Consider the following 12786-nt stretch of genomic DNA (forward strand, 5'->3'; position numbering starts at 1 on the left):
AGTATGGTGTCAACCAGGGGGCTATCAGAGGTGACCTGATGACACTGAATTATACTTTCATTTGTATTACATGCCTTGCACTTGGCCCTGATGCTGGAATGATACTTCTCAAGTTAAAAATGTGTCTTTAACCCATAATTAGTGAGATTTTCAGATTTAGTAGAAAAATTAAAGTTCAGATTTACTACAGAAGTAGTAAGTGATAGAATTGTGTTTTTTTTTTTATTTTTTTAACCTTTATTTATTATTGAGACAGAGAGAGACAGAGCATGAACGGGGGAGGGTCAGAGAGAGAGGGAGACACAGAATCCGAAACAGGCTCCAGGCTCTGAGCTGTCAGCCCAGAGTCCGATGCGGGGCTCGAACTCACAGACCACGAGATCATGACCTGAGCCAAGTCAGACCCGTAACCAACTGAGCCACCCAGGTGCCCCGTAAGTGATAGAATTGTATTAATAACAGAGAAATTGCCATTTATTATATTACTATAAAACAGGGAATTCACAGGTAAACAGGTAGGGAAAAACTGGCCATTCTAGATTTGTTCCTAATACAAGAGGAGAAATATTCTGTTTGCTACCTTTCATTAACAGACTGTTGATAGTAGATGGAAGCAATGCATATTTTAAAAAATCTTAACCTCTGCTTTAAAATTTGATTTGGGGCACATGAAACCAATAATTATATATCTGGCATGCTAAATGTAGATATGTGGGGGTGGAGGGTTATTTTGTTTAAGACAATGGTTTTCAATCTATCAAACCTGGTGCCCCTTGTAAACAAATATTTTTTAATTCCCCATTTGCTGTATGCCAGTGATTTTCACAGTTATTATAACTTACTATACAGTAAAGAATTAACATTGCAGGCCTGACTGCTATTTCTTAAAAGGCTTGCTTATAACATAGGCCCTGGGCTGGAATCTGAATTACAGAAGGTTCCTACTGTGCTTACTGATCATGGTAGTTGACTGTGCCTAAATTGTTTATACAAATAATGTGGCTCATGCAGAATACCTGCTTTCCTTCTGGGAGTCTAGAATTTGGGTGTGTGCTAGGCAGAGGGTGCCTACCTGACCAGCCCTATTAAAAACCCTGGGAACTGATGCTGTATGAGCTTTTCTGGTCAACAGTATTTCATATGTGCTGTCACAACCCACTGGGGAAGCAGGTGCATCCTGTGTGACTCAAACAGGAGAGTTCCCTTGAAAGCTTGTGCAGGTCTCCCCAGACTTCACTCTATGCCCCTCTGCCGACGGCTGAGTTTGCTTTGTATCCTGTCACTACAATAAACCTTAGCTGTGAGCACAACTAAATACTGAGTCCTGTGAGCCCTCTTAGCAGATCGTTAAACTTAGGGGTGGCATTGGGGACCCCTGAAACACACACACATACCAACTTCAAAAAAATACATATAATATATAAACTTATAGGAAATGAAATATATGTGTAATTTGTAATAGAACAATACGCTTGTCAATATGCAAATGCTCAGGCATTACTCTCCTACAGGGTGTAACGAAGTGGTCAGATGCCTGCACCGTGGAATGACCACAGCTGTGACACTATAAACACAGACTCTTACAGGTTTCTTGTGCTGGAGACTCAAATATAATGAAGACCGCTACAAACAATGGTGTGCTTTCCTCGGATGGGGAGCAATTCTTGGTGAAACTCTAAACAAAACAAAGCTCAATTCTTCCCTTAAAAAATTCTGACCAAATTCAGCTTACATTAAAACCATACCCAAAATACTTTGAGTTTCTGCGTAAAACAGTGTGAGATGCTCTGCTCAGATAATCATGCGCCCACAGTAAGATCAGGTGGGATGGATGAGGCAGCAAGGTGCACGGGGCTAGGTGTGGCATCTTTGCCTCCAGTCTCTGAAACGCTTCCTAAATACGCGCCAACCAATGATATGCGCCAAACACCTCCTTCACAAGGTGCACCGCTGCTCTGTTCAGAACTACTGGTCTTGGAGAACACATTAATGACTCTGTGGGGCCCAGAAGTGGGGCTTATGGGGAATCTGATATCAGGCGGATGGAGATGCTAAGAGTTAATGATAACATCAAGGAATAAAATAAAGAGAGTGGGTTTCCCTAGTAGCTGAGAGCAGACTTCAGTTCAAATTAGTCTAACAAACCTTTTGTAGGCACGTACAATGCGGTGGGAAAGGACAAGGCAAAAGCAGAGGCCAGGAGAGAGAAAGTGCTTATATTTAGGGGCAAAGAGTCACTCCAATTATCCCCAGAGGTGATGATACAGAAGGGGCTGCTTTTCATACTTGAGCGGAAGACCACAAAGAGAGGGTGGCAAATATGAAGTGTGTCTGTCATTCAGCTGGGGACAGAGTGTGGGGGTATAGTCATAAAAATAGTTACAAATGCAACAACTAAAACTGTCACCAGCTAGACCCCAGACCTGACTTTTAATGTCCACCTGCTTGTACTCATTAACCTTTATCTTACATTCTTCCCTAAGCTCTTCTTTCTGGTTTGCCTCTTAACTCAGGCAAATGAGACCCTAAACCACCCCTCGGGTGATGGTGACTGTGCTGACAAGGCATCCCACTGGCCGAGGCCACCCAGACTGCTTGAGCTAACCCCATGACCCAGGCCTGTGCAGATGGACTGTGGAGTGAGTCCTGGAATGATTGGCAGTTAGTTTTACCTCTTTTAATACTACAATCTCCACCCAAGGAGGCACCTCAGCCTCATTTGCATAACATACAACGTATGTATAGGCATGTTTCCTTAAGGCACACGTGTGACCTTATGGCCGCCTCTAATCCAGTGACAAGACTTCCTGATCTAAATATTCATCCTAATCCATTCACCCTCTCTGGGGAGTCAAAGCTTTGGAAGCGATTCCTCACATGATTTCCTTTCTTTGTGCAAAAACTCACTTGGAGTTTCTGACTCACCAAGGAGCAAAGTCACACTGGTTGGGTTACAAAATGAATGCACAGCTACTGTGCGTCAGGCCAGGTCCTTCCTTATGTGTTATTTCAATCCTCACAACTTCCCTGGGAGGTGGCTATGTTTATTAGTTCCATTTTACAGATGGAGAAAACAGAGGTGGGGAAAGGTAAAACAACTTGCTCGAAGTAAAAACCTGGACGATCTGGCTCCAGAGTGCGTGCCCTTAAGTTCTATGCCATGAACAATGCATGGGAAGCTGTTATAATCACACACAAAATTTCACCGGATTTTCACAGTCTGTTGATTCATGATCTTAAAGTCTGTTTACTGATTCTTGTTTTTGAATAAAGGCCTCTAAAAATAGATGGTTTAAATGTATTTCAGTTGAGTTTCTGAGATGTGATGCAGCTGCCGCATAGCTTTTACAAAGCCCAAGGTTGACCCTGTACCTGTTTTAGTTCACAGAGGGGCCACTACTATATAATGAAGACATTGGTTAAGACATTGGCTTTGAAGTCAGACTCAAGTTCACATCCAAGCTGAAGCATCTACCAGCTGTGTGATCTTATTTGTTATCTGCAAGAAAGGAATATGTTTCCTCATAATATTTTATGGTAATGAACGGATACCCTCCAGGGAAAGCACCTGATGGCACACTGAGGAGTGCTCATTGAACAGTCGTTCTTATCATGACTCCCCTCACAGTGCACAATCATGTACTTGGTTCAGTCCCAGAAGGCAACTGCCTCTCAGGCCACCCCTCTGGCAGCCTGGTGAGTGTGCTGGCTCAGCACAGAACAAGATGGAGAAGTAGGTGTTTCCTGTTGGCATTCTCCTGTCCAAAGTTCCCTGGGAGTCTTAATGCCCAACACACACAGCGCCCTTCTACAGCCCTGCTCTGAGGCCTGTGCAGGCCCAGTCTGGGCTGTGCTCCATATGACAGGTCTGTCTTCATGATGGCATAGTGCCATCTCAGCTGTCAGCTAAGAGACTTCGTGTCTCATGAAGAAACTGGGGATGGAAGGCTGAAGTGATGATAAAAAAGCACTTACAAATATTTATTTGCATTTACTAAAATGATAGCAAGTCATCTCACCAAACGATGAAAGTATTAGCTATGCTTTACTTATGTCAGAGTAATAATGGGTACAATGCAATTAGTTTCCAGTTAACGTACACAGTATGACCTTTGTAGGGAAATAAAGTTTGGATTCTAGTCTTGCTAACTGAATGCCTTTGGGCAAGTTTGAAGTTCATTTCATTATCTACAAGGTGAGGGCAAGAATGCCTACCTTATAAAGTATGGGGCAAAAATAAACGAGAGAATTTATAAAAAGCATCATACTTACCCCACAGGAAATTCTCAGTAAGTGGGAGCTGTTACTATGATCTACAACAGGGACTTGCGAACCTATGGGCTAAATCCCTGTTTTTGTAAATATATTTTTAAAGGAACACAGCCATGTTCATTCATTTATATATTATCTATGGATGCTTTGGTCTACAATGGCAGAGTGAACAGTTCAGACAGATACCTTACAGCCTTCAAAAACTCAGATTGTTACTATCTGAGCCTTTACAGAAAAAAAAATGTTTTCTGATTCCGGATCTAGAGTAGGAGTTTTTCAAGCCGTTGCATTCATCAGAATCACCTGTAGGGCTGGATGAAACCCACACTGCTAGGAGTTCCCAGCTTTCTGGTTTAGATCTGTGGTGACCTGAGAATTTGCATTTCTGACTTGCTGCCAGATGATGGTAATGTTGCTGGGACAGGAACCTCACAGGGAGAACAAACCATCTAGAGAAACTTTACCCACCTCTCCTTTCTGCAATTTCAATAGTATACATACATATCATAGGGTTGTTCTGTTGCTGTTGATACAGACATAAGAGGTATTTATATTCTCTATCTGGCGTTCCCGCCAGATTTTCAGATTGCATGACTAGTGAGGACAACTTTTCATCCCTTGGTCCCTACTACAGTCCGAAGACATGACAGATAAGACTCAAGGTTTCTGCTCCTCTTCCGCTGGCTAGAGTCTGTTCCTTTCTTCTAACTGAAGCAGAAGCAGAAGCAGAAGCAGAAGCAGAAGCAGAAGCAGAAGCAGAAGCAGAAGCAGAAGCAAGGTTTGAGTTTACTTCCTTTCAGCTTCCTTTAACCCTCCACCAAGGCTTTACTGAAGTATCCATTCTCATGTTACCCTTTTGAGCTCCTTTCCAAGTTTCAAAAATTATATTCGGTGACATGCACAGAAATAAAAAAATACCAGAAAGTTCTTGTAAGTGGGACTCCAGTTTTTATTGTTGTCATTGCTGTTCAATGTTCCGTTTGGTTGCTTTTTGAAGGAAGTGGGGAGATGATTGGCTCATTGGTACTTCTGATTATTACGCTAAGTGCTAAGGACAGATAATCCCTTGCTGTTTTCCCCCTTGCTGAGTTACCAGGAACTCAGGAGAGTAAACAGTATTTTAATCCAAGGAACAAAGGACCAAGGTGCAATGTGGGCTCTGGTGGTTGACAACAAAAAAAGATATTTTGGGGACATGAGTCATCCCCAAATCACACCACAGAGATAATAGCACAGTTGACCTTACTCTACCCATCTACTGAGTACTTGAATATCCTTAATATTGCTTCCAGCAGAAGTGAAAATAGTACAAAGCAACTCTCCTCTCATTGGGGTGGATAAAGGTACATATTTATCATCTGCTCAGTGACATCCGGAAGCTGGTCAGTGTTTAGAAGAACAAAATAGAGTAATTATCAAAAGAATATCAAGTGGATCAATGGCATTCAGTGGCCTTTTAATTTAAAACAATTATATATGAATATATATTTATTATAAATATAAAACTGTTTATCATAAGAAATACATATCCTTATAATAAAACTTCAAATAACATAGAAGCATATGGAGTAAAAGTTTAAGTCTTTTTAACAATTTCCCCCTCTTCTCCACCCCCAATCAGTTCTTTTTCCCAGAAGTAACCGTGGTTTATATATGGTGTGCATCCTTCCAGAATTTACAAACACATGCTGCATTAATTATGCTTTTTTGTTTGTTTGATGTAGTTTTGATGCTTTCACATGGCGGAGGCTTGCCGACCCTAGAGAGATGATTTCTCCTAGGGTTGGCCATTTCCTAACTGTAGTAAATACTCATGGAAGGGTTGTCTTTCATATGCAAACTAACCAATCCAAAGCCCCTACTCCTCAACTATCTCCTTTATTGGACTCTTCTACTCTATTACACTGTCACACAGTACCCCTGCCCTAATCACCTCAGGGTTAAACTTCAGACACCTAAGGGCACCCCTATACCCCAGAGCCTGCTGAAATTATTCAAACTAGTCAGTCCTAAATCTGTTTACTCTGCCTCACCGGTTCTTTCCAGCATAAACTACAGTAAAGGTCCTTGCCCACGTTTTCCCTGAACTCCTTCGTCATGATCAACCCTGGTGCTTCCCTGGGCAGCCCCTGCATAGCAATGGCATATATCATTCTCTTGGAACTGGAACAAAGGATCTTTTCAATGGTGATGGTCTCCTCATGTGCTGGCCTCAGCATACCTGACTAATAATAAAACTTGCATCTTAAAACACATACTAACACACACACATATATATATATATATGAGCTGATGACAGTACTATGAATATTGTTCTCCAAATTTTCATTTTCTTTTCTTTATGAAATAGAATATTTTGAAATTATTTTTGTGTTCAGTAGATGTAGGTAAATCTTACTCATTTTTCTCACTTCACAGGGTTGTAGCACATGGAAGAACCAACCATCCTACTTTGGTTGTTTCCAAGTCATTGTTCTGAACAAGGTTGCAATAAACACCACAATAAATCTATACATGAATGTGTGCAAGAATTTCTGCAGCAGAGAAACCAAGATTAAGCATTTCTGAGACTGAGAACATATATACTTACATTTTTTTTAAAAGTTTATTTATTTTGAGAAGAAAGAGAGAGAGTGTGTGGAAAGGGCAGAGAGAGAGGGAGAGAGAGAGAATCACAAGCAGGTTCCACACTGTCAGCACGCAGCCGGATGCAAGACTTAAACTCACAAACTGTGAGGTCATGACCTGAGCTGAAATCAAGAATCAGACACTTAACTGTCTGAGTCACCCAGGCTCCCATACATTTTTGCAATAAGGAACCAAATAGCCTTACACACACACACACACACACACACACACACACACACACACACACGTACCAATTCATACTCAACTATATTTGCTTTTCACGTGCCAAATACTGGATGTCAGTTTTTAAAATTTTTGTCAGTTTCTAGTTCTTATCAAAGTACATAAAATAGCCTAACAGGATCTGATTTAATTTTCATCAATCTGGGGAATTAATATTGCTATTCTTGAGTCTTCTCATCCATGGACACTGCATTCTTCCATAATATATATTTCTTACTATCCAATACAATTTTATAGTTTGCCTCACCTATGATTCATAGAGCTCTTAAACAGGCTTATTTCTTAATTGTGTTTATTGTGTTAATATTAATGCATTTCCTGTGATAATTTTCTAATTAGTCCATATATAGAAATGGTGTAGAAGTTTTTCTACTTTTATATTACACATTAAAGAATTTTCTCTCTGTAAAGTTTTTCTAGGAATACTTTGGATTTCATGGATAACGTTTTTCAGAAATAATAACAACTTGGGGTGCCTGGGTGGCTCAGTCAGTTAAATGTCCCACTTTGGCTCAGGTCAGGACCTCACAGTTCATGGTTTGAGCCCTGTGTCAGGCTCTGCACTGACCACTCAGAGCCTGGAGCCTGCTTCAGATTCTGTGTCTCCCTCTCTCTCTGCCCCTCTCCCACTCCCACTCTGTCTGTCTGTCTCTCTCTCAAAAATAAATGAACATTAAAAAAAATTGAAAAAAGAAATAACGACTATGTGTCTTTCTTTCCAATACATATGCCACATATATCTTCAGTTTTCTTATTGACCAGTAAAAATTAAATAGCAGTACATAAAAATTTATTTATATTTTTTATGATTTGAATTTAAATGTTTCAACTTTCAATATTAAAAATGATACTTGCTCTTGGATTCTAATAGACAATTATTATCAAGTATCTTTTAGCTTTTTTTTTCTCTTTAACTAATGAAATATAATTTCTGGCAACCATTGAGATGATCATATGAATTTTTTTACTTTTATTATTTTTAAAAATTTTTAATGTTTATTTATTTTTGAGAGAGAGAGACAGAGAGACAGAATGTGAGCAGGGGAGGAGCAGAGAGAGAGGGAGGCACAGAATCTAAAACAGGCTCCAGGCTCTGAGATGTCAGCAAAGAGCCCAATGCGAGGCTTAAACATATGGACGCTTAACCAACTGAGCCACACAGGCGCCCATCTTTATTTTTTTAATTAGAGGATTACATTAATGAAATTACTAAAGGTAGAGTTTCTTTGTACTACTGGAATTAGCTTTGCTTGGCTATAATTTGTTGTAACTTTTAATACATCACTGGATTTTTCAAACAACGTGTTGATCTTTATAAAGACTGCATTGCAGGGGGAAATGAGAAAAGTTCCTTCATGCATCAAAATCATAAGACTTTCTTTAATACTGAGTATGGCCAAAATACCCTTTCCTCCCATTTCTTACCTTTTCCCAAAATTGCTTAGTGATCTACAGAAGAGGGTAGGTCTTTTACTTACAAGTGTTTAGATTTGAAAGAAAAAAAAATGGTACATTTGAGAAGAGGTCAAATATGTATTTGAAAAACAAGGGACCCACGGAATTTGATATGAACAACAGGGAAAATGACATACAAGCTTTTAAGTACTTCAATTGAATGTGATTGATAGAGAAAAACATCAAACTGTCTTGTTTGGTTTTGCTCCTAGTTCATTTCATAACTTTTGGAACATGTGACATAAAGTTCTATTGATTAAGGGGGAAGAGGGCTGGTTAACTCTTCATTCCCCTCCCCCATGGATGTAGAAATGCACATATTTTATCTATGTATCCATGAAGCTATAAATATGCCTTTCTAAGAATGTAACTGACATTATTGTAAGAGCCACTTGAGGAAAGTGAGCATGGGGAGAAGTAGAGAAAGAACCTTGCTGGTAATAACAGCAATCTAGAACTGAAAGCCAGATAAAGACTGTTATATGTCCTGCTTCTTAACACAGTTCAAATTTCTCTGTGGACTTCAGTCCACCAAACATAGATGAGAGAAGGCTGCATTCCTTTTACCTCCCAGACCACAGAGCTGAGAACACTGGGGGAGTCCTCGAAGTGGTCCTTGTGGTTGGCAGTGAAATCATGCCCACCTTGTTTTGTGCCAGTTTTGTTGTTCGCAGGAACAGCTTCATAGGGAACCACTGACTTGGAATAAAAGGCAAGTCTCCATAGGATGTTATGTATCAACATTTAAGATTACTGTGTTTTTTTTTTTTTCTGTATGTGTTTCATGAGTAGAGGCTTAGACTCTGTGTTCATGTGGGCTCTTGTTGCCCAATGTCACTATCTGAGTTAGCCTACCCTTCTAGAATGGGAGAGAAAACTTCCCAGCCGAAATGGTTTAAGTAACAATAAAAATCATCTGTGTCAAAAAGATCAGGTAGTACACTCTTGTGAAGGTGTTGCTACTTTGTTGAGGGAAGGATCTTTGCTGTTCCAGCTTCTTTCTGGGTCATTGGGCGGCGAAGGTTTCCTACCTTCTCTTGAGATGATTTTCTTCTTTTATCTTCTATAGAACATTATGCATTCAATTTTACTGGTATAAAGCTCTCCTTATCTGTAGTTCACACCATTTTCTAATTCCTAATGTCACTTATTTGCATTTTTACTCATTTTTTCCTACAACAGGCTTGTTCAAATTTCTCTTTGTTGGGGATGTCTGTTGATTTTTTTTCACTTCCCTGCCTTTCCTGGATTGATTAATTTTTCTTTGTTCCAATTTTCACTGAAATAGTTATTATACTTATCATAGCCCTATTCTCATTGTTTTCCTTTTAATCTTTAACTGCCAGTTAATTTCATGTCAATTAATTTTATTTTATCCACATAAAATACATAAAAGTTTAAAATTCCAATATTACTAAATGGTTTATAATTAAAACAAAAAATTAAAAGTCTCTTATCCCACCCTTCTTTACCTCTTGGGCCTATAATCTACTACTGGTTTCCCTGGTATTTGGCTTCAGCTTTTGGAATAATCATCATAGTTATGGCTTATAAAGTGCTTACTGCGTATCAGATACTATTCTAAAAGTATACACACAGAAAAGGAAACCATCAAAAAAATGAAAAGCCAACCCACTGAAAGGGAGATCATATTTGCAAACCATATATCTGATAAGGGGTCAATATCCAAAACACATACAGAACCCATACATCAACAGCAAAGAAATAATCTGATTAAAAAACTGGCAGAGAATCCAAATAGACACTTTTTCCAAAGAAGATGTACAGCTGGCCAACAGGTACATGAAAAGTGCTCAACATCACTAATCATCTGGGAAAAGCAAAAGAAAACCATAAAGAAAAATCACCTCATGCCTGCTAGCATGGCTAGTATCAAAAAGACAAGAAATAACAGGTGCTGGTGAGAATATAAAGAAAAGGGAATGGTTGTGCTCTGTTGGAGGAAGAGTAAATAAATGCAGCCACTATGGAAAACAGTATGGAGGTTCCTCAAAAAAAAAAATTTTTTTTAAATTGAACTACCATGTGATCCAGGAGTTCCACTTTAGAGTATACATGTTCAAAGGAAACGAAATCATTGTCTTTAATAGACCTCTATACTTCCACATTCACTCCGACATTATTCACAAGAGCCAAGACCTAGAAACAATGTTCAAAAGTGTCCATTGATGGATGAATGGATAAAGAAAATACACACACACACAGACACACACACACAATGGAGAATTATTCAACCATAAAAGAGAAGGAAATCCTGCCATTTGCAACAACTTGATAGACCTTGAGGACATTATCTTAAATGAAATTAAACAGAGAAAGACAAATACTGAATGATATCACTCATATGTGGAAGCTAAAAAACAAAACAAACAAAAACCAAAAAAAACCAAAAAACAAAAAACAAAAACACCCAAAATGTCCAAAAAGCAAAAAGCCACAAACTCATAGAAACAAAAAATAGATTGGCAATTGCCAAAAGTGAGGGGTGGATGGTGGGAGAAATGGGTAGAGATCAAAAAGTACAAACTTCCAGTTATAAGAAATAATTTTTTAAAAGTAATAAAAATATACATATGTCATTTAATTCTCATTATCTTTTATTACTGGTGGGAAAATCACAGTTCAGAATCATTAAGGAACTCTCTTAAGGTCACACAGCAAGGAAGTTGCAGAACTAGGATTCAAATTAAGGCAGTATCTGTTAAAAAGAGGTACTGCCTCTCAAAAATGCTTTGCTAACATGTGTTACAGTTATTTCTTGATTTATCAACTTTAGACATCATCTACTGACTTTGCATTATAGTAAATAAAGACTAACATCTCCTGTTACACACCCTCTCCTCCTGCCCCTTCTTATCCTTCCAACACAGTAATCTGCAATTGCTATTTATTTTTTAAATATATTTATTATTTTGAGAGACACAGTGGGAGGGACCGAGAGAGAGGGAGAGAGAGAATTCCAAGCAGGCTCCATGCTGTCAGCACAGAGCCTGATGTGGGGCTTGAACCCACAAACTGCGAGATCATGACCTGAGCTGAAATCAAGAGTCAGATGCTCAACCGACTGAGCCACCCAGGTGCCCCTGCAATTGCTATTTAAATCCATAACAATTATATTATCAGGGCCATTGATTGCACAGTTAACCAAACTGCACTATTTGTAATAGGCTATTTCATAATACTATTTCAAAATAGTGACGCTTTTAAGAAACAATCCCTTATTTTCTTAGAAGTAGCTTTAACAAAATCCTGTTTTGTTCGGAAAACCTGTATTTTTTTTTTATAAATCTCCAAATGACCCTCAATATTTTCCATATGCTCAGATATAAAGTTTCCTTTTTCTTAAAGTTCCTGATTTTTTTGTTTTTGTTTTTTTTTCCCCTAGAGCCCCTTCCCAGAGCCCTGGGGTGAACTGGTTTCAGAGCCTGCTGCACAACATTTTATTTTATTTGTGGGTCTACCCTTCACCATCATTTTCAGTCTTCTCTTTGTTGATTTGCTGTGTCAAATCCTCCATTAGGAGAATATCACGTTTTCCTGCTTACTACTCCATGGTAGCTCTAAGAAACAGGACACCTGCTAGTTTTAGTCTGAGTCCCCATAAGCTGGAAAGTATCTTTAGTCTACCCTCATGCTTGATTAATGTTTGGTTGGTTATAGCAGGTTGAACACATCATTTCACTGTCAGCCCAACAGTGATGCTACTGAGAAATCTGATGCCATTCTGTTTGTAGTTCCTATTTTGTGACCTATAATTGCCCTCTTAACCCCTTGATGACTCCTGCCTTTAAGGAGCTTCTTTTTTCCCCAAGTGTTCTAAAATTTCATGATACATTTCACGTTGGTGTTTCTTCAATCCCTGCGTTAGGTACTCATTGGACTTTTCAGTTTTAATGCTTGTGCTTTTTCCTGCTTGGAAATTACCTTATTCATTTCATAATTGCCTTCTATTTTCTGTCGTCTCTTTCTGGTATTCCTATTCCTTACTCCTGCATTGTTCCTTTAATTTCCTTATTTTGGGGATTCTAATATTTCATCTCTTTTCTCAACTTTCTGGAAGATTACCTATATTTAACACTACAACCCTTCCATTGAATCTTTTATTTTGGTTACCACAGTTTAATAGTGAAGAATTCTTAAATTTCTCTCATCTCTTTTCAGGGTAGT

The 12786-nt window shown here is 38.8% G+C and overlaps 1 protein-coding gene across 13 annotated transcripts in view; it reads right to left on the reverse strand.

Annotated features, from left to right (window-relative positions):
* Positions 1-12786, reverse strand: part of NCKAP5 (NCK associated protein 5) — a 963823-nt gene that overhangs the window by 146424 nt on the left and 804613 nt on the right. The window lies entirely within an intron of this gene.

Source organism: Acinonyx jubatus, chromosome C1 (assembly GCF_027475565.1).
Source record: "Acinonyx jubatus isolate Ajub_Pintada_27869175 chromosome C1, VMU_Ajub_asm_v1.0, whole genome shotgun sequence".
In the NCBI taxonomy this organism is placed as follows: Eukaryota; Metazoa; Chordata; class Mammalia; order Carnivora; family Felidae; genus Acinonyx; species Acinonyx jubatus.